This window comes from Lissotriton vulgaris, chromosome 11 (genome assembly GCF_964263255.1).
Source record: "Lissotriton vulgaris chromosome 11, aLisVul1.2, whole genome shotgun sequence".
Classification (NCBI taxonomy): Eukaryota; Metazoa; Chordata; class Amphibia; order Caudata; family Salamandridae; genus Lissotriton; species Lissotriton vulgaris.
The window spans coordinates 170,382,496-170,408,190 of record NC_141699.1 but is presented as its reverse complement, the minus strand read 5'-3'; the positions used below and the strand labels follow the sequence as shown (position 1 = coordinate 170,408,190).

At 45.1% G+C, this 25,695-nt stretch overlaps 1 protein-coding gene across 1 annotated transcript in view; it reads left to right on the top strand.

The window, feature by feature from the left end:
* The window catches only part of BRAP (BRCA1 associated protein), a 281,450-nt gene that overhangs the window by 1,114 nt on the left and 254,641 nt on the right, over positions 1–25,695 (top strand). The window lies entirely within an intron of this gene.

The following is a 25,695-nucleotide window of genomic DNA, read 5'->3' as shown; positions in this document are numbered from 1 at the left end:
TTAATAAGTATCCATACGTGATAACGCTATTTACTATATCACTATCTAGATGGACCATTTGGAATTGCCAAACACTGAAGCCTTTTAGTCCTTACAGGCTTACATTACATTTTTGTATGTTATGGTAGACTCTTGATGAGTCTGTTTATTAGAGGTACAATTATCCCAGTAATATTATATGGGGCTGAAGTTGGACTTTAGGATGCAAGTACGGATTATTCCATTTTAGAGGGATTGTTTCTGAAGAGAAAAATATACTTTCCGCGATCTGGTATGTTGCAGTCTCTTCAATAAGACGTTGATTGGTTCTGTTGGCAAGCTCGGACAGAACAAAGGTGTCTACATTTTGTGATGAATTTGAAAGAATCTGTTTTAAGTTATTATCTAAAATTGTAGTGATACTTTTATTTTTTAATCAAGATTGCTTCTTCAAAGTGCTCATTGGTAGCTTATGACAGATCTCTCCCCAATGGTACTGGCCAGGCCCCAATGAGATATATTAGTCCTCTATCACCTTGAGATGTATGGTCCTTTCTTAATGTCACAATTGAGCTCTCCTAGCCTTTGGTACCCTGTAAGCTATGTGTTGTCCGAAGAACACACGGGCAGTTTATGTTCGGGGGGGGGGGACTGACCAGGAGTGTTTTTGGAGGTGGGGGGTGGTGAGAATGGGAGGGGTTAAGTTTAATAGGTTTGTTTACTTGTAACATAACGCACGTTCATGTACTACCAATCGGATGATCCATAGAATGATTCTGTGTTGTAAGGGTGGGTGGTGATTGCAGTGGGTTGTCTCCATTGACCGAGATTACACTGTGTTATTCATATACGCCTATTGTGAATTTTCCTCGACTTGATTGGTATGGGATTGGGGAAAATATCGAAAATGACTGTATATACTTCTATTTGTGCTGCATTTGCTCAGGTCAAATTACAGTAGATAATAAAGTGTGTTAAAAAAAGTGTGCATAGGTATACACTAGAACCTACCCTGCTTGAAACTGATTAGGGGGTACCTAAGAAGCATTAACTTGATATGTGATGTGCGACAAGGGCTTTTTTTGTGTGCTACGGGTGTTGAGTGGAAGGCGCCCTTGATGCCTTTTTACCCTCTTTTGCTCCTTTTTAGTTAAATAGACTGGACGACCTGGAAACAAAACACAGGGATCTGCAGGATAAGACTAATGGTATAGAAAATTGTTCCAGACAGTAAAATTCTGAAATTTGATATAAACATTCCTCATTCAAATTGTATCTTACATCTACATTTTGACACACAAAGCATTATATAAATGTCTGGCTGTTCACATTATTTGAAAACGTGTGGTAAGGTAAGCCAGTCTCTCGAACAGTCATTATTCAACTGTATAATTCTATGTCAGGACAGGAGGCTCCGATTATGCTTTCTCATTTCTTTAATGAAATGCTCAGCAGCCAATCAAAAAACAGAGCTACAAATCCCATGAACACTTGGGAATGACCTCAGGAAACACTATAAAAGGTCCATAAATCAGTCTTTCTTCCTCTTTCTTTGCTGCTCCGCAGCCAGTTAAGTCTATTTTGCCTTACTTGCATTGCTTTTCTTGTAATTGCTCTGCTTTGGTGTGTACACTTGCCTGTATTGCGCTGTCTGTGCTTTATTGCGCGTTGCTTGTGTACTCTTGTTCGGTTTTGTTACCGATATTTTTTTCCAGCGTCCGTTAGCGGCGTGTCTTCCTGGGAGCGTGTGTTCACCTCCCTGCGCCTGGCCGCGTCCTTGTGCCCGGTTGCTTTGGTGGAGTGGGAGCAGGGGTCGTCGGCTTCTTGGGGGAGCGCGAGCGCTCTCGAGCCGGTGTTTCAGTGGCAGCGACGTCGCGCATGCGCGTTGCTTGTTTCCGGTTTCTGGCTGTTCGCCTCACGCCGGTTGAGTGAAGGAACGCTTCTCACCAGCGCTCACGCCCACAGCCCTGAACTTTCGACCCCGTCTACGCCGGAGCACGCTGAGGTGTTTTGGCTGATAATTGTGCATAGGCTCTGCCTAGAGTGATTTATTGGCAGGCTCTCTCCCTCCACGTTCTATTAGCTTCGGAGTTGGGTTCGTTCGACCATCTCTTGGGCCTGCTTTGGGGTTCTCACTCCCCCTTACTGGTATCTCGATACCCCATATTTCAGACAGTCATCTAGTGGGCATTTCCTTTTGTACTTCGTTACAATGTCTGAATACTACGACGCAGAGGATGACTGCTATTTCGATGAGGAGGGGGATGACTCCATGGAGTACAACCTGGTCGAGGAGTTGGACAAGGGTGTCCAGTTTTCAGTCAACAAGGCCTTGGTTCGAGCCATTACCCCTCTTAAAAGACACCTCAGTGACTATGCTGTGCAGCAGGGGTGGTTGCCGCCTTCTCAAAAGGCCGCAAAGTCCCCTCACAATCCGCATAAATCGGACTTTCAAAGGCTGGCACGGGCCTTGTCTTCGGACAAAACCAAAGCTTCTGTGTCTCATCCTGTCGACGAGTCGGACCAGGCTCAGGCTTCTTCGGAGCATGACTCTTCACCCCCAAAGAAGCGTCTCCGTAAGGAACGTTTTGTGGACGCACCTGAACGTCCCCTTCTCTTGAACTTTGAGCCGGAGGATATCATCCACCCAAACTCCACGTCATGGTTGCCGGCTCCGGCTGTGGCCGCGTATCTTGAGGCGCACGTTCGCCACCCCTTCGAGGCTCCTGTCAGGGCTCGTCTGCGCTCGGAGTGTCCGAGGCCAGATCTTGCGGACAACATGGCGGAGACACCGGAGGTGGATCCAATGATGGTGACGTACCTCAAGAAGTACGCCAAGGACCCTAAGAAAGGTCTTGACCGCTCGTGGAGGTCCTGTCAGGACAAGTTGATGGACATGCTGGGTCCTCTCTCTAAGATCTTGGATTTGGGCTTCAAGGCCAAGGAGGCTTCCGCGACCGTCAACCCTGACGAACTTATTGAATGGGCTCAGCGAGCTGTCTGTATGTTTGGCAACGTTAATTGCGCCATTTCCGTGGAGAGACGAAGGTCCATTCTCCTCAAACTTGACCCGAAATTGGCGGAATTGGCTACGTCTGAAGCCGGTCCGGAGGCGCAAGGCCTTCTTTTTGGTCAGCCTTTCCTTAAAGAGTTGACCAAATTCGTGTCCGCCTTTAGCGGCATTGACAAGGCGCAGGCGTCTTTGCGCCGGGCCATGCGTCCGGTTTTCAGCAAGGCCGGACGACGGGGACGGTCGTTCGGCCGCGGGTCACAGCAGCAGTCCCACAGGGGAGTTCCTCAACAGCGCGGCGGTCAGTATGACGCCGGTTATTCCACCCGCGCAAATTTCTATCCTTCCCGGAAAGGAAAAGGCCAGTACGGCAAGGGAAGATCTGGTGGTCACCAGGGACAATACCAAGATTCCGGAGCTACAGGTGAGCCTAATTCAAGCATGCGATGTGATGCTGGGGGGCAGGATACAGTTTTTTCTGAACAATTGGCGCTTAATCTCCAGCGATGCTTGGGTGCTGGAAACCGTTCAAGGGTTCAGAATCGAATTCTATCACCCAATTCATCAGACCCGTCTGCCGACCCCCATGCTTTTTTCATGTCACTCTCGAAACTGTATGTCGAAGGAGATTCAGGAACTCCTCAGCAAGGGGGCGATTGTTCCAACAGTACGCCATCCTCAGGGCTTTGTCAGCTCAGTCTTTCTGGTGGAGAAAAAGGGAGGCGGCTCCCGCCTAGTTCTCAACCTGAAAGACTTCAACAGCGGGGTTGTATACAGGCATTTCAAGATGGAGGGCATCCATCTTCTGAGGGATCTCCTTCGGGAAGGGGATTGGATGGTCCGTCTGGACCTGAAAGATGCTTATTTATCCATCCCGATATACGGTCCCCATCGCAGATTCCTTCAATTTCAATGGCTGGGTCAGTGGTACGAGTATCAGGTTCTCCCGTTCGGTCTCTCGTCAGCCCCGTGGTGCTTCACGAAATTGCTGAGGCCTGTAGTGGAACATCTTCGTTCCAGGGGGGTCAGACTGATTATTTACCTGGACGACATCCTTTTTATGGCGGATTGTCCCCTCAAGCTCCTACAGCATCTGGAGTGGTCCATCACCCTTTTACAATCTCTGGGTTTTCTAGTCAATGTACCCAAATCGGTTTTGGTTCCCGCTCAGTCTATCGATTTTCTGGGTTTTCGGATCGATTCCTTGACTTGTCAACTGCTCTTACCCAACCAGAAACTCCGTTACATCTGGAGAGAGTTGACGTCTGTTATTTCCAGACAGACTGTGTCGTTGAGGTCGTTGGCGCGTGTAGTGGGCCTTCTGGCGTCCTCCATTCAGGCGATCTTCCCGGGTCCCTTGCATTACCGGGCGATGCAACGCTTGAAGATACAGCATCTTCGGAAAGGTCTCCGCTATTCAGATCAAATTCCTCTTTCGGAGGAGGTGCGGATGGAGATGCAATGGTGGCTAGACCACATGGAGGCCTGGAACGGTCGAGCCCTGTTCGGGTCTTCTCCAGAGCTGGTGATAGAATCGGATGCCAGCCAATGGGGCTGGGGAGCCCGTTGCGGGTCCATCTCGACGGGGGGTCGTTGGTCTCCCCAAGAATTGTCCCTTCACATCAATTGCCTGGAACTCCTGGCGGGGTCCTTTGCGATCCGATGTTTTTCCCCCATGCAGGCGAATTGCTGCATCCTTCTCCGGATGGACAACGTGTCGGCAGTCTGTTATGTGAACAAACTGGGCGGGACACGGTCCAAGATTTTAGCGGAGATTGCCAAAGATTTTTGGCATTTTTGCCTTCACCGGAAGATCACAGTTATTGCCGAGTATCTTCCGGGCCGCAACAATCAAGTGGCGGACTGGCACTCCCGTCATCTTCGGGACTACAGCGACTGGAGGCTTCACCCTCGAGTCTTCCGTGCCATTATTCATCTTTGGGGCCAGTGTCACCTGGATCTTTTTGCATCTCGCCTCAATACGCAGCTTCCCCAGTTTTACAGCTGGAGACCGGACCCATCAGCTCTGGCCACGGATGCTTTTCTCCAACAGTGGCCCTCGACTCTTTGCTATGCGTTTCCCCCGTTCATGATGCTTCCCAGAGTCCTGGCTTACGCCAAACGCTTTCGAGCGGAGCTGATTCTGATTGCTCCCTTGTGGAAAGCTCAGGCATGGTTCCCGGTTCTCCTGGAGATGTGCTGCGCGCCTCCTCTCCTTCTTCCCCAGAAGCGGACTCTATTGCAGGATCCTCTCGGGTCTCCGCATCCCCTCATTCTCGCCGGCACTCTCCAATTACTGGCATGGCGAATTTCGGGGATCGCTGGTCGATCCCAGGCATTTCTAGCGACGCTGCCACTTTTATCAGTAACGCCTGGTCTCCCAATACCCACAAGCGGTATCGAGGAGCTTGGAAACGCTGGAGTGATTGGTGTGCTCAACGGGAGGTTGATCCCGTTTCGGCAGATGTCAGTCTAGTTATTAATTTCCTGACTTCCTTGGCCACGTCAGGCCTTGCCTACCGGACTGTTAATAGTTTTCGGTCGGCCATTTCGGCAGGTCACATCCATATTGATGGTAAACCTGTTGGGGAACATCATTTGCTGTCCAAACTTCTGAAAGGCATCCGCCTCGCGAAACCTCCCACACCGAAGTATGTGTCTATGTGGGATGTTTCGATTGTCCTGAGATTCTTGGAGGCCTGGCCTTCTAATCTTCTATTGTCCCGGAAACAGTTGTCTGCAAAACTGACAATGTTATTATGCCTAGTTTCTTGCAAACGTGTTTCGGATATTCGGGCTTTAGACCTGGCGGGCCGTTCCTTCACACCAGAAGGTGTTACTTTTACTCTTTCTCGAAGGACTAAAACCAACACCTCATCCATTTCCTATCCTTCCTTCCCGGATCACCCCAACCTGTGTGTTGTGCAATGTTTAAAGGATTACGAGGTGAGTACCGCTTCTTTGCGCGCAGATTTGCAAGGTCAGCTATTGATAGCTTTGCAGAAGCCTTTTCGCCCCGTAGCCCCAGCTACATTGGCTCGCTGGGTGCGCTGGCTTATGTCCGAGGCAGGCATTGATGTCTCTGTGTTTGGGGCGCATTCTGCTAGAGGGGCGATTGCCTCAAAAGCCTTCTCTATGGGTGTAACTTTGTTTGACATCATGAAGGCTGCAGACTGGTCTTCGGATTCTGTTTTTAAGCAATTCTATTATAAACCTATTGTTAGTGTTGCCTCTGTTGTAATTGACGAGCTTTGAACAAGCATAATCGGAGCCTCCTGTCCTGACATAGAATTCAAAATTTGCAAACATTCGTGACAAGAATTTTCAATTCTATTAAGGACAAGGAGGCGAGGATTATCCCACCCGGACTATGCTTAATTGATATTAGCATGTATTGTATATCGAATGTATATTATTACAATTGTGAAGAATTCTGTATTTTTTCCCTCCCCTGTATTTTCTTATTCCCTCGATGTTGGGATATTACGGCTCTGTCTCTGTTTCAGGTTCCGACCAGAAGTGATTTGGTTTTCCATCATGAGCCTCATCTGTCTCCTTGTGCACGGACCCCGGATGTTTCCTCCTTTGCCTTTAAGATCCTGTGGATTTCGGCGGCCTGCCTGGAGCTGGTTCTGTTACTTTATCTGGGATTATTGTTTGATATCGAACTTATTACCGAAAGAAAGACTGATTTATGGACCTTTTATAGTGTTTCCTGAGGTCATTCCCAAGTGTTCATGGGATTTGTAGTTCTGTTTTTTGATTGGCTGCTGAGCATTTCATTAAAGAAATGAGAAAGCATAATCCTCGCCTCCTTGTCCTTAATAGAATTGAAAATTCTTGTCACGAATGTTTGCAAATTTTGAAATATCCACCAAAAAACTGTACAGACTACAAAAATATATATTTTTTTAAACAAGTTACTCTGACATACAACTGACACCACAAACTACTGCTTATAAAGCACTCTGATATGGCTATATGATAGCACTCACAGCAAATTCGACATGTTCCCGATAACAGGACAGGCAGGGGAGGATTGTAAAAGCAGCACATTGAGGGAAGGGAGCACAACTGGGAGAACACATCACAGGTAAAGCAAGAGTTAACGGGGAGAGTGGGTGTTGGAAAAAGGCACAAGGACGAACAAGAGCAACACAAGAGAGGGGAAAGAAGCACCCAAGGGATACAGCTGGAAAACACATGTAATGGTGGAGAGGTTACGGAAAAACAAAAAAGTGGTTTCCTATAAGAGACCAGTGGAAGAACAGTAGTAATGTGGCTATCTTCCAGGAAGGACAAGGCAAGCCATCAAATGAGAAGCAAGTACATGAAAGTGACAATAACAACAACCAATGATAAGCAGGGAGCAGGCTTTAAGCCCACTGTAAGATCTGCTAAGCTGACAATTGGTCTGTTTCCACCAGACAGCTTGTGCTGTCTGATAGGCTCCACATAGCACTAAGCAGGTTTCAAAAATCTCCAATGCAAATTCTGGGTATTTACCCAACGCAATTGCCACATCAAAGTCTGGCAGTTCACTTAGTAAAACAATAGCAGCTCTACGCCATTCAACATCATATGTTAGAAATATCTGTTAAAGATTACTGCGTCCAAGTGATAACCATACACCGTCAAGAAATATGAGTCCTCGTATATTTTGTACTGAGCAAATATGGTCCAAGACCATGTTGTGTATAAGAATGTGTGTACACCAATTCTCCATCGAAGCAACATATTTCTTACGTTAGGGTCTGGGCAGAGCACTTAATAACATGTAATACCTTCCTTCTCCATAGTGACACACGTTAAAAGAGTCTGTTGATTCCAAATAATTTGTATACACCTCTTTACTTTTAATCATAAAATACTCTAGGGTCCAATTTCTTCCCACGAATCTCAAACCAATCTGCCACAGCTTCTAGAGCAATTAACAGAGCTTCCCACTCCAATGCTATAAGATGTTTGCACAACCCTCGTTCTTCCTCTCTTCGGAGGGCTGCTCCTTCTGCTCTACCCCACAACAACAAGTCGGTCTGCCATGTCAGCACTGTAGGGGATCTAGGGGATTTCCACTTCATGGTTATGGCCCTAATAGCCAAAACATACGCCAAGTCTATAAATTCTAATCCGACTTTCTGTGCCCCAGAGCGACGTCGTAGTCCCAATAAACAGGATAAGGCCTCAATAGGGGCCGGCATCTGTGTCAGTGTTGAGGGTTCAGCAAACCAAACTCCAGAATTCTTGCAATCTAGGGCAGGACCACAACATATGAAGGAAGTTAGCATCATCCTCCCCGCAGCGAGGACAGCAATGAGAGGAGTCCAGGAACATAAGATGTATCCTTTTGGGGATTAGATATGCTCTGTGGAGTATCATCGTTTGGATAAATTTAAACCTAACGTTGCGTGACATTCTTTTGGGGTGTTTCAGTATAGACTGCCATGCCTTATTTGCTATTTCTGTGTCAGTGTCTTCAGCCCAGCGTGTCTGTAGGGCCATAAGCGGTATCACTGCGTGTGTCCTAATCCCCGTATATAACCATCGGACCAGATGCCCTCCCGGTCCTATGTAATATAATAAGTGTACCAATTCGTGTTAGGTGGGTTCAGCTCGTTGTGGCGCCCAGGTGGTCCTAATATAGTGTGTTACTGTGGCGTGTAGCAGGTATAAACGTGGTGGAGCGCCCGTGAACTGCACGAATGAGTCGTGATCTAAGAGCACGTCATTCCCAAAAAAGGAACCCTCCTCCTTCACCCCACTGTTTGTCCAGTCTTGGAGTCTATGTCGAGTTAGTCTGCCCTGTGGTGTGGGGATCCCTAGCAAGGGGATATTTGTCGCGTATGGTGGGACCGTTGAAGTATAAGAGAGGGCCTTTCTCCAAGTAGTCAGAGCACATTTTAACAGGGGAGGACAGTCCAGGGGGATCCTGGCTTTAGGCAGCAGTAGGGAGTGGAGTACGCCACGGCTAAGTTTGTCGGGCGTAAAGCTTATCTCGTGTAGATTTCTACCTGCGGTCCAATAGGACAACCATTGGAGTTGGCTAGCATAATAATACCCCCGAAAGTCAGGGGCCCCCAATCCACCAGCCTTCGTACCTAGTTGTAATTTTCTAAGACTTATCCGTCTCCGACTCGTCCCCCAGATAAGGGAAATCAGAATATTATCCAGTGCGGTAAAGAGAGACTGAGGAAGCTGCACAGGTATATTTACAAAATAATATAGGAGGCGAGGGAGAACGAGCATCTTCGAAATGGCAATGCGTCCCATCACTGACAGGGGTAAAGAAGTCCAGAATCCTACGCTGCTCCGAAGTCTAGTTATTGCCTTTTGAATGTTCCCGTCGATTTGATCCGCAGGTGATCTATACACCTGTATTCCCAAATACTTAAAGGTGTCAGAGGCTGTCGGCATACGATGGAAGCCAAATTGTATGTTAGTGAATTGTGGTGCCTCTTGGAAGAAGAAGCCTATGGATTTTACAGGATTTATCGCCAGGCCCAATAGTTTTGCAAATGTGGCAAAGATGTCAGATATTGGGTCTGAGCAGCTGTGAGGTCTCGCAAGTATAATAGTATGTCGTCTGCGTAAATGGATATAAGATGAGTGCCATGGACCAGTATGCCCATACGGTCATCCAGACTTCGCAGAGATATTGCTAGGGGTTCGAGGGCTAACACAAATAGTAACGGGGACAAGGGGCAACCTTGTCTTGTGCCTCTATGTACTTAATAACTGTCTGAGATATGTCTACCCGTGCGGGCCCTGGCCGTAGAGCGTGTATACAGTAAAAAGACCCACCTCAGAAAATTTTCTGGGAACTTGAAACGCTCCAAGACTGCAAACATAAACTCCCAGGACAGGGAGTCGAATGCCTGTTTGAGGTCCAGTGCTATACACCCGGCATAAGGGAGATCACTAGTCGTAGCTGACATTACTGAGTGTAGTCTGTGAGTGTTTAGGGAAGTACTACGATTCGGTAGGAATCCGTATTGGTCCTGATGGATAAGTGTGGGAAGATGCGATTGAATCCGATTTGCAAGGGTCTTACTTAATATCTTGTATTCTGTCGAAAGTAAGAAAAGGGATCTATAATTGGACACATCCAATTAGTCTCTCCCGGGTTTTGGTATTGATGCAACCAGCGCTTGCATTGTGTACTCTGGTAAATGGCTTGTGTCGAACGCAGTCTTGTAGACAGAGTCCAATACCGGGACGAGGAGGTCAGAGTATGTTAAATAAAACTCCACAGGAAGTCCGTCCATACCGGGCGTCTTATTACGATTGAGGCACTTAATTGCTGCGCGGATCTCGAGTTGGGTAATGGGGGCCATCAATGTCTTTCCTTTGTAGTTTCTGATAGTGTCAGGAATTGTAGGTCACGCAGGAATTCGTCAATTCTCGCTTTGTCTATTGGTTTGGGGGGTGCGTACAGCGTCTGAATATGGGTACGAAATGCAGTATTTATGTCTATTTGCGTATTAACCACAAACCCAAACTGGTTATGTATGCAAGAGATGTGAGGGGAGTCAGGTCGATCTCTCACCAGTCGGGCAAGAAATGTGCTAGGTTTGTCCGCCTCAGTGTGTTTCCGATGCGAGTATTCCCTGTAGTCAATCACCCTGAGAGTCTCTAGTGTTTCGGCATGGTCAATGTAAGCCGTTTTAATTCTGCGCTCTTCCCAGGGTCATTAGCCGCCTCCCACTCTAGCAAGCGCAGTCTACTCTCTACATCCCGCAGTGTCTGGTGTATCTCCTGTTTGCCCCCCACTAATTGTCCTATCGCAGCCCCCCGTTGCACTACTTTTAGGGCGTCCCAGTCTATCAGATTAGATGAAGCCGTGTTCCAATTCTCCCTCAGATAATCCGAGATCTTAGTGGACAAAAAGGAACGAAAAGGAGCGTTCTCCAACAGCCGTGGGTTCAGTTTCTAGGTGGGCACCGGGGTCGGCACCCTACCCCATAATAGTGCAAATGTCAGGGGCCTATGATTGGAGAATGTTTTAGCTAGATATTCCGAACCATCTAAATTCGTGATAATGGCCTTAGAGCACAGGAAACGATCAATCCTAGTATGTAAATTATGCATAGGGGAGTAAAAGGAATATTCCCTATGTGAGCTATGGAGTGTTCGCCAGGCATCAGTTAGAGACCAGCCGTCAGTCCAGGAAGCAAACTGTTCAGTCAATCTAGTAGTGCTGGAGGCCTGAAGTGGGTGATGTGATCTATCCTGTCCTATATCTGGTATCGCATCCCAATCCCCCCAAAAAACCCAAGGGATCTCATCCCAGTCTGCTAAAGCCACACCTAGTTTCTGCAGGAATTTATCCTGTTCGAAATTCGGGGCATAAATACTCCCTAAAACCAACAGGGATCCATCAAGCCTACCCCTCACCAACACATATCGTCTCTGATCATCCACCTGTCGCTCAGTTTCAACGAAGGAGACCCCATGTCGGATCCAGATGGCGGCCCCCCTAACATATGCAGAGTAAGAACATTTCTTTCGCATCTTCTGGGTTTCAGCATCTGTTAAGTGCGATTCCTGGAGGAACGCGATGTGTGTAAATACAAATTATATCCCAGTGTCTAGGAGATAAAGAAAGAACAGGAAGAACTCAAAAACCACGATTCATACACATGACATATAATTTATATGTATGGATTCCCATCACTCACCACGCCTGGTGATTAGCTTCATCATTTGGGTATCCTTTTTGTAAAGATTGACATTCTTGCTCCATGGATATTAGAGCTCTAGGATGTCAAAAAGGTATATTTACCAAGATGAGTAGTGTATTTAAGTAGTAAAGTGTATGGGAACAAAAATTGAAAATGCAGTGCAAAACCAGTGAAGTGAAAACTAAAATTGATGCGTAGACATACTATGAATTTTATTAGTGTACGCTACGATCAAAAGTTAAAAACAGTGTTAATGACCAGTTTTAACAAATAGCCGTCCTCAACAAAAATGGTCAACATGTTTCAGCACTCAACGGAAGATGTAAACCATGTGCTTTCATCAGAACCTCTATAGATAATGTAGCTACTGCTATAAGTGTAAACTAGACATAGGGTTTTACTCAAACCAGAAAAGGATACAAAGTGAGACAAGGTTCTCACAATCCAGAATTCTCCATAGGTTCACAAGTGATCTGAAAAGATAAATGGAGTCACAAAATGTGCAGTGGAATCCTAGGATCGAGTCCTCCCGTTCATTCTTTGATTAATGTGTGGTAACAAAGTAAACCATCACACTTACGCCCAAAAGAAATGAGCGAATAACCCCCATCTTACCTCGTGAATATGGAGGACAAGGCCTCTCCCCACCTGGCAACAGCTCAGGATGAAGGAGGCACTGCTCTAGAAGGAAAAGTACACCAAACTAAAATTCATGCAGTGTAGCATATAACCTTCAACATTAAGAACAGACTAAAATACCCAGGGTATTAGGTAAAGAGCAATCTCCACTCATGTATCAACACACCCTCTCTCATATTGAACAACACTAACCCTCAATGAGGGTATTTCTTATAGTGTTTGTACATAGATTTAAACCTTTTTGTATTATGGTCACAAGTGTCGTAATAGTGACCATCAAACTATTTTCTTTTCCTTTAAAGTGTCTCAATTAACATCCCTTGGCTTGCGAGTTCAAAGATGGTAATAATAACATGATGCTAATAGTGTCCGTTTATTCATAAAACGGCAACAAAGCAAATCGCGATCCATAGGCAATCTTGTGTATATAATTAACCAAATGATAAATCTTGACAAACCACCAAATTAGTCGTTAGTAATGGTGGAATAGATATAATCTTAGTTATAAACCTCTTTACAGGATAACTTGTGCTTGTAGGCAGGAAATAGCAATGCACATTTAAGCATGAGTTAAGTTAAAGGTTCGACTTAACAGAGAGTGTCCCCGCTCTTACCCCTCCGTCGGTACCTCTGATGGTCTTCAGAGCCATCGGGGAGGTACCGAACGGAGAAAAAACACTCAATAAATAGATGCCACTTCACCTGGTAGCCTACTGGTGCCTACAGCCGCCAACGCCTCTTCCTGATCTTTCCGCTGTTAATGTCAGAAACCGGTCCCCAGAAGCTTGTTTCCTTTCCAGTTAAAGAATTGGCTTGGTAGTTTGGTCTGCCCTGTTCCCATGATGCACTGGGCCAGGGACAGACTAATTTGCATGTAGCCAGGTTCTGAGCTGGGATGGTGCAGTGAGCTAAAAAACGGTGATGGATCAAGCCCTGATCTCTTGACTGGGTGGGAGTGTTCTGCTTTATTCAGATACTCTATCCATCACCACCCCCTTTTCTGAATCGTTTTGTCCACCATTAGCGTGGAAGGGTATACTCAGACATGAGTCCCTTGCTCACTGCACCATCAGGATTCAAGCAAGCCGGGCCGAAGACGGCTGTAATGCCAGAAACCGGTCCCCGGAAGCTTGTTTCCTTTCCAGTTAAAGAATTGGCTTGGTAGTTTGGTCTGCCCTGTTCCCATGATGCACTGGGCCAGGGTCAGACTAATTTGCATGTAGCCAGGTTCTGAGCTGGGATGGTGCAGTGAGCTAAAAAACGGTGATGGATCAAGCCCTGATCTGTTGACTGGGTAGCAGTGTTCGGCTTTATTCAGATACTCTGTCCATCACCACCCCCTTTTCTGAATCACCTCTAGGTCTCGGCAGGACGCCGCCGCTTCCCGCTCAGCACCTCACCTCTGCTCAGCCCCGCTCTGGTCCGCACGAAGGTTTTGCAGCAGGCCCACCAAGCCGTATGCAAGCTCGCGTCGGCTGGAGGATCCTCTTGTCCGCCAGGTCTCCGATACTGCCGGGTTCCTCCGGCTCCGTGTGGGGGCCGCCTCAGTGTCCACACGTGGGTGCCTCTTGCTATCGGCCAGACAGTCACAGATATCATGGACAGGCGAGGTCGCAGACGCACTTGGCAACTGGCGGCCATGCAGCAGAGCTCCCGTAGCTGTCCTTCAAGAGGCGGCCTCTCACAGCTCCGCCTCCTCTTCTACTACAGCGCCCGGTCGTGGCCCGAACGTCTCAGGCGGCAGGCCGCAGCACTCCCCGTTGGCGCCAGGCGAGCCTCAGGAATCCAGTAAGCTCATAGCGGGGGCCCAAGTACATCAGCATCGTGGCTCCACTTTTCCGTGGCGTATAGTGTTACTGGAACCACTCTTTCAGGAGAATCCCCCCGGGACAGGATGGAGCTGTATCGGGCTACGTCCACCATCTTGGCTGGCTAGCCACGCCCCCTACCTATGGACCGTGCTTTAAATGGAAAAAAAAATAAGTGCAGGTACTCACCAAATTGAGATTTGGACTAGGGGGCTGAGTTTGGGGCAGGGCTATGGGGTGGGGTTACTGGAAATGCTAAGGGACCCGGCCAGAGGCACACATTTAATTTGAGTGAGATTCAATTGATGCGCGGATGTGCAGAATTATAGGGAGATGGAAAACATACATTCAGCTGAGTCACTCAGTGCAAATTTGCTTCTAATCTAGCCTGAGAACAATTTGATTACGCTTCACTAAATAGACCAATAATCTTCACAGCAGCTAAGTGTACTCCTAAAACCCAGCAAAAGTGAGGAAAGCAGATTAAATCAGAGTAATTGTCCTATTACAGGGTCGCCCCTTAGACTGCAGTGTCTCTGCCTTCTCAGAAGAAAAAGAGTGGGTGCCAAAAATAATACTGTTGGACTACAGCACTCGGTTTTCACCATCTCCGTGCAAGTCACAGTGGAATTCTGGGGACCAAAGAGATGCACCAGCTTGGCCAAAATATCAAAGAAGCTTCTTGTACTGAAAAAGTTCACAAAAACGAATTACAGAATGTAGGCCAATAAAATACTACTTTAGAAAATCCTAAAGACTTTGGTTTAAAATGCTAGGTTCTTTCCTAGATCAGGTGGCCTTGTGAGTTCTAGAGCTTTAAGGTACAGACCGCCAACTCATGGTCTTAGAAAACTTAGGATATTCCATGGTCGGAGAAAAACAATTCACAATGTGCTCTGTAGTACGGTTTGTTCATTATTGAGGTAAAGTGGTTAGTTTCTCTTCAACTAAAGCATTAGACCTTACGATCAATTACCCAATAAATAACAAAACATTTGCTTTAGGCAACACACTTGACACACAAATGAAGCAAACCTATTTGCTGGTTCACTTACAGAGAATTATTGCTGTACTTCTGAACACAACCTCTTTTCTCGCAAAGCAAACTTCACTCTTAATTTCAGCTCGGAGTATTTCTTACTGAAAAAGAAAAATGTTGCTTCTGGTTGTAATGCCCCCTGCACCCTTCACATCCAACGGACATGACAAAGGACAATGTCTCAAATGTGCCACGACTCTCCGGGGACTTGCATTTTGGGAATTTCTCTTAATAAGCTGTTCTTGTTTGATTCTATCTCGACGTGCTGGGCGAGCAGGAAATCCTCACAGTGTAGCTAGCAGAAGGGGTGACAGAAATGTGCATCCTAGGCTCGGGGCCGCTCGCACATCAGCCCTATCGATGACGTGCCTCCATCAGAGTTTAAAGAATAAAGACCCGGTCACTGTTCCGTTCTGCCGTTTTTTTATTTTGAGCAGAATCTCACCCTAAGGTAATTAATCCTTGGGTGCTATGTACACTTTTTTATGAGTAATACAAGTTTCAAAACTTTTTTTTGAAATTTTGAAAATAGTCTGAGGTTTGTTCGTTGCCGTACAAAAGACATAGATTTACACTTACTGTGAACACTTTTTACAATACAAAAACATTAAATTGCATTTATCCATTAAACAGAACATTTACCAAACAACATTTTTACCAAGCTTCACAGTTGTACCCTACCAACTAGTTCTACCAGGCCTATATGTTAAAGTTTTCATCTAATTTAAACCTGGTCACACAAAGGCATCAAGCTTAGTGTACATGTTTTATCCCATTGCATTCATGGGGACATTCTAAGGCCTTTTGCGGGGAATGGACCTTCACATAAAATGTCACTGGAAGGGGGTTGTTAACGCTTATTTTTTTACCTTCCTGCGTTGTATGCACAAGCCTATTCCGGTTAATTCAGAGTCTTGACTGGCGTTTTTGCTTTGTTCTGTAAGGTAGAACATAACAATTGTATCTTTTTTCTCTTTAGGGACATTGTTTCACAAGGTGTTTTGTAACCAAAAATTGCCCACAATGTAACTTACATTTTCTATGGTCTCATTTATGTTGGTACATGTCATCTGATCTACGATTGTTGCAGCTTTATGCAGGGGAGCTCGCCGGGTTCTGTAATGTTAAAGCAGAACCGTTTCAACTTGAGGATCTACTTATTTATTCCTATCTGCAAAGGGTTTTAATGATTGACCTTTACTTAATTGGGGTTTTCTTTGTAATGGCGAGATGCCGAACTATCGTTTAAGGGAGGGCGCCGCCTTTTCTCTTAGTATCTGTTTTGCCGCATGTACTGTGAATATACAAGAAAGAAACGCGACACAGCTAACGAGTTAGTCAGTTTCTGTGAAGCACTCTGATCGAGTGCTAATCTCCCCGCCTGCTGGCGTAGCAGAATATGGCAGCATTTGTTTGGAGTCCGATAAAGAGTCTGCCCACAAAACTAAGCCTTGATTCCCACCGGCTACAGCGTCACTATCTATCACCACCTTCCTCCTTTATCGGACTCCAAACAAATGCTGCTGTATTCTGCTATGCCAGAAGTAGGGGAGATTAGCACTCGATCAGAGTGCTGCACGAAAACTGACCAACTCGTCAGCTGTGCCACGCTTCTTTTTTGTATATGCTAAATTTCACTGAGCTTGGCTTGCCCCATGAGTACCGCGACTCGCTTTGTACAAGGAAAAGTTCCGGTACTCAAGGACCGAAAATTTAGAAGTGCCGGTACTCCGTACCAGTGAGTACCGGCCCATTTAAAACACTGCCTATGGACCCACCTATTCAGTGTGCTTTTTAACAAAATTTTAAAACAGACCAAGTGTGTTGTGGTGAATCCTCAGTGAATGAGGAAAATATGTGACTATAGAAGTCCCTCAAGGAACGAAACCAACACTCAAAATGTGAAAGGGAACGAAACCAACACCCAAAACAGGTGTGAAAGTACCCTATATAAGTGCAATCTAAAAACTATTCTTTGTGTATGGTGTACATCTCAGCAACTCACTGTGAGTCCCTGCACATGGGAGGAGAACTTCTTCCACACAAGCACAAAAAAGTAAAAAGTGAGTTGCAGAAAAGCACTCTGGATAAGTCTTTTAATTTGTAGTGCACACACTCATAATTAAAAAATATACCATACTTTTCGTTTATTAATTATGAGTACGGGTACTTCAGTACACAAACCAGGCCTCAAAAAATCATAAAAATTTTACTAGACCTGCAGGTCAGTGATTTACATAATCTACTTGACCTATTTGATCAAGAAACTAGTTTCAAATGAAGTAATCAGGGGCAAATATTTTTATTAATTGAGCCGCCATTTTCTTCATTAACACATATGAGAGCACCTTCAAAGGTGCGAGTTCATGTATCTGGTGTACAAAAAACTTTTTTGTTTGATTTAATACAATAAACTTTTTTTCCATATATAATACAAACTAGCCACACAGAGAATACACATGACCCCTGACTTGCCTATTAGTTCATTAACGCATTGTCATCAGGGCGAGGGCAGGAATGTTTCTTAAACCATGTTTAAAAACGATCACTTTTAATGAATACATAACATAAGCATGAAGTGGTAGCACACTGTCATTTGTAATCAGCAGATTTTACTTTGAAATGGCCACAAACGTTCCCACTGACATGCAGCTTTACTGATAAAACTATTTAGTGAACAAACAATATTGTTTGGAAATAGAGTTTTGCACATTCCCAAGTATAGTGTTCTGGTTTGTTTTGCTCACATTTAACTCTGTGTTTTTTCCACACTTCTTAATTACAAAAAAATCTACTTTTGTAATTCCTGATATATTTATAATTAATTGCAATATTAATTTACAGGCTATTTATATAAATGTTATGTGTTAGAGAAAAATAACTGACCTCTTCGGACGGCTCACTTGACAAAAACCTCTAACTCTAGAAAGAGAGAGAGAAAAATACTCCTCTTTTTCCAAACTGCAATTAGTTAAAACAAACTGACATTTTACCTCTTTCTTTTAACAGCAAATGTGTCAAGATAAAACAATATCTAATGGCATTTTTATTGCTCATTCACTTTCTAAATGAACTGAACATATGTACTTTTACAGCCTAAGTTGACTCCGTATGGGACTAGTAGGTGCTAAAAATAGCTTGAACTGATTAAATGTTACTCGCGATTGCAAGAGGTAGAATATATTTTTCAAGGCCTGTATACACAAAAGAATAGTTTTTAGGTTGCACTTGCATAAGATACTTCCACCCATGTTTTAGGTGTTGGTTTTGTTCCCTAATTAAGAAAGTGCAGATGACGAGAGAGTGAGCAATTTGGCGAGAAGCTGCCAATCAATTCCTGGTGGTTGCTTATATGAGGCACTTCTATAGTCACATATTTTTCCTCATTGACTGAAGATTAACCACGATACACTTCAGCTGTTCTTACAATTTTGTTAAAAAGCACACTCAATGGGTGGGCTTTCCGGTTTCTGGTAATTAAACATATCTTTAATTGAGGACATTCTAGTTGTCTTTGCTTTAAGCATAGCTGGTACAGTTTTACTATTTAGAGGCATCTTGTGAAGTGTAGGTTTCAGGGAATCTCTCTTGTGTAATTCATGTTATGGTATGGTTTCACACACTTTCACTGCAGGCAGCAATATTCTTTCCCACATGAACTTTCAGTGAAATCTGGCCTCTTTCAGAAGGCTTCAGCTTTTTAAAATGGAGAGGCACCACATCACACTCAGTTCTTCTGGCTAGTGTTCTTGTTATTTCTGGCAATTGCATTTGGCACTGACCTCCAGTTGATGTGAAACTACGGTCTCTGACTTTTATTAAGGGATCATGGTGGGCATCTTGAATTTTGCCCAACTGCCCTCCACAACATTTTCTATTTTAGGATGGTGCATTATTAATTTAGATGTTCAGCAGCACCAGCGTGCCAACTTTCTGAACCTGGGCCCACTGGTTGTCGCTTTCTGTAATTAAAAAATTTGTCGACATTAGGCTTCAATGGCATCCTGGACTGTGGATTTCAAGTGGCATGTGTCTTCCCAGGTCCCAGCCCTGGCCACACGCTCTCATTTTGTGTAATATAAGTTGTCTTTATCTGAAGAAAATGCCATACCTTATGACTAAAAAAGCATCTACTTGCAAGTTTTTGCGACCTATTTGATAAGTTAAACAAACTCTTATAATTTATATTATGATTTGAAAAATAGCAGGACAGCTGTATTGCAAAATGTTATATCTACAGACTGATGGAGAAAGAACATTGGAGTTAATAAGACCTTACAAAATTTTACAGACATTTAATTTGGTTCAGATATGAAGAGAAAACCCCCCAAAAAAGTCACACAACATCGTTCTACAACCGAACACAAGATTACTTCTTCAATAAGCGTTATTTAAGCTTTTGTCGAGAGTTCATCAAAGCACACAAAGTAGATATCACAAAATAATATAATACTCTTAAAATCATCAACATTGTAAATATGTTATGTTATGTTATGTTATGTTATGTTAGATGTGCTTGTATAGCGCACGGCTGCCCCAGCCAAGGGGCGTCCCGGCGCTAGCTGCCTATGTCCAGGGGACAGCAAGATGGAATTGCAGGAGGTCCAGAGATATACATAACATAACTAGTTAAAAAGGTGGGTTTTTACGGCTTTGCGAAAGGATAGAAGGTCATTCATTGCGCGGATTTGGGCTGGAAGTCCATTCCAAAGTTTGGCGGCTAAGTATCCAAACGAGCGGCCGCCCATTCTGGATAACTTAATGCGGGGGATAATGACCAAGTTCTGACCTTCTGACCGAAGGGACCGCCGAGGGACGTAGGGTGAGAGCAGAGGACATAGCATAGGTGGAGAGGAGAGCTTCAAAATTTTAAAAGCAAGACAGAGAGTTTTAAAATGAATCCTCTTTTCAACAGGTAGCCAGTGTAGGTTCCTGAGGGTGGTGGAGACCGATTTGTGCCGGGGTAGCCCTGTAAGAGCTCTTGCCGCGGCAATTTGGACTCTTTGTAGTCTCACTTTCTCAGCTACGTTAGTTCCCAGCAAAAGTGAACTAGCATAATCCAGCCGTGATAAGATAGCCGACTGTACTATCACTTGGCGGGTTTGGCGGTCGAAGAATTTTAGGATGGGGCGAAGGTTTCGAAGAATCCCGAAACATGTGGCAGCAACTGTTTTTGTGTGGTGGGTAAAGTTCAGAGCAGAGTCCACCCAAACTCCTAGGTTTTTTACCACCTTCTTGGGGGGAGGCGGTTGGTCTAAGGTTTCAGGCCACCAATTATTGCCCCAGACCGTAGTGTCTTTGCTTAGAAGCAGAACCTCCGTTTTACCGGCGTTTAATTGGAGGTAGTTTGCTGACATCCAGCTAGTGATGTCACTGAGGGTTTGCCTAAAGTTCATGGCACTCAGGCCATTATCGTCTTTTAGAGCCACCACCAGCTGGGTGTCATCAGCGTAGGACACCAATGTGAGTCCATGTTTCCTAGCTACCTCTGCCAATGGGAGGACATATACGTTGAACAGGGTCGGGCTAAGAGCCGACCCCTGAGGAACTCCTTGTTCAACGGGGCATTCCTTCGAAATGAAGGGTGGGGTAGAGACCCTAAAGGATCTGTCGGCAAGGAAGGCCCTAAACCAGCCAAGTGCCTGGTCTACAACTCCTACTTCCTCAAGTCTGGACAGCAGTACCTTGTGTGAAACTGTATCAAAGGCAGCACTGAGATCTAAAAGAATCAGTGCTGCCTTTCCTCCTGCATCCAGTATGGTCCGAAGATGTTCAGTGACGCTAAGGAGTGCAGTCTCGGTACTGTGCCCAGCTCGGAATCCATGTTGAGATCTGTCTAGGATGGAGTTAGACATTAGGAAGTTGGTCAGGATGGAATTGACATAGGCTTCTGCCACCTTGGCAGGCCAGGGGAGCAGGGAAATGGGCCTGAAATTCTCCGGGAGGCTAGGGTCAAGTGAGGTTTTTTTATAATAGGTGAGACCCATGCTTGTTTCCAGGTGGTGGGGATGTTGGCCGTAAGGAAGGACGAGTTGGTGATGGCTCTGAGTGGGCCCAGAACGTGCTCGCCAGCTTCTCTGCAGAATTCAGGTTTTAAAGGATCGGCGGGAGAGCCAGATTTGATTTTGGCACAGACTTTCAGATAGTTGTCATGGCTAATGGGTGGAATAACAGAAAGTTTAGGTCCATGAGAATCGGCAATGGGTAAATTATGGGGCACAGTTGTAAACGTGTTGTAGATTTTTTCAATGTTGTCCATAAAGAAGGTGGCCAGATTATCGCACAGGTCAGGGGAGGTATTGATGTTTTTTACAGTTTTTTTTGCACTCAGCTCTTTCATTATGCGAAAGATGGTTTTCGAGGCATTGTGACTGTTCTGAATTTCCGATGCATAGTATGCCGCCCTGGTCCTACAAATGTTACGATGGTAGCTTTTTTGAAGCTGGCAATAAATGCTTTTTAGCGTGGGGTCGTAATCCTTTCTCCATTTGCGTTCTGCTTTTTTTAGCTCTTTTCTGAGCAAGATGAGCTCGTTATTAAACCAGGGGCTAGATTCATGGGCTCGTGGTTTAGTCAGTTTAGCTGGAATTAATGAGTCTAGAGCTTTTGTTATCCGGTTGCAGAAACAATCGTAGTCTAGATGGGGATCGTCGCTGGAAATGGAGGGGTCTGCAGTAAGGAAAGTGTGGAGATCTTCCAAGCGGAGTTTTTTCCATGGTCTTTTCAAGACCTGGTGTGTGGGAATGGTAGAAAGGTCACTGCTAGCAGGTAAGTCCATAGTTACTAGGTAGTGATCTGTCCAGGTCATGGGGATGGGAGAATGGACTTTCAGGTTATCCAGGTTAGAGAAGACTGGGTCGAGAAGGTGCAGACCGCTGTGTGTGGGACCCTTCACGAGTTGGCAGAGCTGTAAGGCAGCAAGGTCAGCAATCAGGGAGTTGTTCTTGTTGTCTGTGACCGAGTCAAAATGGATGTTTAAGTCCCCAATGATGTAGAAATTGGCGGTTTTGATGACTAAGGAACAGACATTCTCCAAGAGGGACTTTATAAAGTTAGCATCCGCGCCCGGGGGTCTGTAGATCAGGAGACCCGTAAGGGTGAGTTGGGGGTTAACTTTGATGTGATACTGAGCACTTTCACAGTCCTCTATTGCTAAGTTAGTAAAGGTGCACGTAAGATGGCTTTTAGCAATCATTGCTATCCCACCTCCTCTGGAATGTCTATTTAGGGTGTACGCGGTATATCCCTTAGGGGTTGCTAAGTTTATGATGGAGTCCATGTCCTCCTTCAACCATGTTTCAGTAACAAATAGAACGTCACAGGTTTGGTTGGATAGCAACTCGAAGAATTCTAGATGGTGTTTTGGAAGGGACCTGACATTCAAAAGGCCTAGTCTAAGGGTTGCAGGGGGGGATTTGATGCACGACGGTGGAAGTGTAAGTATAGGCGCATGAAATCCACACGGGCACATGGCAAAGGAGTTATTGCAGTTGAGGCTGAATTTAGTACAGTTTACATGTCTTTGGTTCAGAGACAGTAGCTCGTTTTTAGAGTATCTATAGTAACCTTCTGTAATGTCACCTTGGGCTTGGGGCGACGTCCTGGCGCGGACGGGCGCAGACGGGCTGGACTCTGGCGCGACTCCGGCGCAGGTCCGGCGCGTCCGCTGCCCGCGTCCGCTGCGCGGAGTCATGGCCGTTCTTTATGAGCGCTGCTAGAGCGCGTCACTCACGCACCCCCACTCAATATGGCCGCCAAAGTTGTTCACAACCAGCTCTCGGTGTCTACACTCGACCGAGAGCTGGCCGGGGGCAGAGGGAGGGAGGGGGGGGGCACAACAGCGATCCTACAACAAAGAGAGTCACAACACGCTTATTTAAATCATGCGTGACGAAGCTGACGCTATAAACAAAAGTGAGTTCATCAAAGCACACAAAGTAGATATCACAAAATAATATAATACTCTTAAAACCATCAACATTGTAAATATACCTCCATACACACAAAAAGTTAATGCATAAAACCAAAAACCAAACAAAAAACACATCAATATCCTACACAAATCCTGCCTCATAAAACAGTATTACATTGATTGGTTTAAGCTGATTAGAAAGGCATTCCATTCCTTATGCACAAAGCATTTTTAAGGAACAAGCATTAATCCAAATTTCAGAGATGCCCAACTTCTGAAAATATAATAGGCTAATATGCACTTGTTACAACCTAAACCTCTTAAAATGGGAAATGAAAACCGTTTAGTAAAACAAGGATACAATCCACAGAAATTTGCAGAATGAAGCAAACTTCAAGGAAATCTTGCATCGCAATTGCAAAGGAGAATAGAGGCTCGATCAAACTGTCCGGGGAGGAGGGGAGATGAACAAAGCTGCCATCTAATGCCTAGCGCGTAAGGCAAAGTCTAAATATGGCTCTACTCCAGAAGAGGTTTTGATCATTAGATGCTCCTTGACATGAGTTTTAGTAAAATCCTACAACTCCTGCTCGTGTTGATTACAGCCAGAATTTTTTTTTCACCCATGACCTTTTGCCCTTACGTAGACCTGGTGGGTTGAAGAAAGTATTTGGTCTTCCCAAGGCAATCAATCTCGTCCTGATGTATTGTAACTAGGGGATACAATGACCCCTATCACAAGATAAACAGTTGTCTATGACTTCTCTATTGCGCACAGCCGAGGGATTACTCCAAATGGAACAGCACAACATTAATGGAGCAAAAATGTTAAGGTCCTCGACATACTCCAGCTCCTCATGTAATATAGTAGAAGAAAAAAAGCTTAGCTGGAGACCAACTAATTGTCTACATACTCTATTCTCTTTGAACCAAAGGCTTTGGACCTTTTTGTATCCCCATATGCTTGTATGTTAACAGAAGTGGGATTGGAGCACACTGCTTCACCTCCCATCACAGTTCACCCCTTAACATTATGGTAAATGCAGTTTACTTTAAATGCTTACTTGAATGGTTTGCTAAAGTGTTTCACCAAAGTTGAGACAGGTTAGTACTGTGAATCTCTAGACACGTGTTTCTGGATATTCTCCCTCATCAGTAGAGATAAAGAACGAAATTCATCTGGGGTTGCTGAGAAAGCTGCCACAATTCTTTCAGAACTCTGTACTCTAACTGGCGCATCGGTACATCTCCAAAAGCTTGTCAGCTCGGTGGCTCTAGTAAGGGGAGCACACTGCTTCACCTCCCAGCACTGTTTACCCCTTAGTATTATGGCAAATGCAGTTCACTTTAAATGCTTACTTGAATTTATGCTGACAATGTGTTTAGAGATACACAACTCTAACCTGCACCACCTTTGGTGAAACTCTTCAGTAAACATTCAAGTAAGCATTTAAAGTGAACAGCATTTATCATAATGCTAAAGGGTGTCCTGTGCTGGGTGGTGACGCAGTGTGCTCCCATCCCCCTTCATTTTGAAAAGGCTCCCTAGAGTCATTGAGCTGATGAGTTTTTGGAGATGCACCTGTTAAGACTTTTTTAGTCCCCATAGCATCCTTGAAAGCAAAACTGCATCATCAGCATAAGTTAATGCTGAAATGAGTCTTTTTTTTTTTTTTTTTTTAATTATAGGGGCTTCCACGCCTTTGGTTAGATGAGCCTTCTCTGGCCTCATATCATGCAAGATTACACTAACCGTAACAATTCAGCTTGTGATGAACATCCCGGGTAGCGAATTTTAGTTAGGGAATGTACCAGTGCAATGAATGTTATTTTGTGGGTTTGAACACGTGCATGGTTGTGCACGTACCAAGGGTTCCCACCCTTTAGGAAAAAAAATGTTGGGTGTTCCACTGAGTTATGACACACACAATAAATGTAAGTACTACATAATAAAAATTATACCAGCAGTTGTTGATTTACTTGTGGACAATATAGGTTGCACTTTATAATTAGCAAATACTTTTAAGCAACAAGGGTCTTTGTGTCTGTCCACAAACATTTCAAGAGTTTCCCTCGTGAGGAATAAACTACGCTGTATGGTTAATCCAGGGATTACCCTTCATATCTGATTTTATCTCTCTTATTACGATGTTTCCTGTGTATGTAAACCTTTCTACATGTCCCTTCTGTTGTGGGGTACGGGGGTATAAGGTTAGTGGGAACAGTAATACCTGCAAAACTAGTCTGTTGTTAGGGCTCTGCTCTGAGCCCCACATTGTTTAACGTGTATGTCCGCCCCCTAGCCCTTCTGGCAAAAGAACGTAACATCAAATTAGTATCTTACGCGAATGATATCAGCTGATATTCACCTTTTCCAACGACCCTGCTCAGGACCAACTAAAATTCTGTGCTGATGTGCTGGCTAACAGGAACTGGATGACAAACAATTACTTACAGCTTAACTCAGCCAAGACGGAGGTGCTCCTGGTTGGCCGTGACATCCATAAGTGGGCGGATCAGTGGTGGCCAGCAACCCTGGGCATCGCCCTCCAACCAAAAAACGCAGTCAAAGATCTAGGGGTTTGCTCGACACCACTCTCTCATTCGAGCCTCATGCAAAAAAGTGG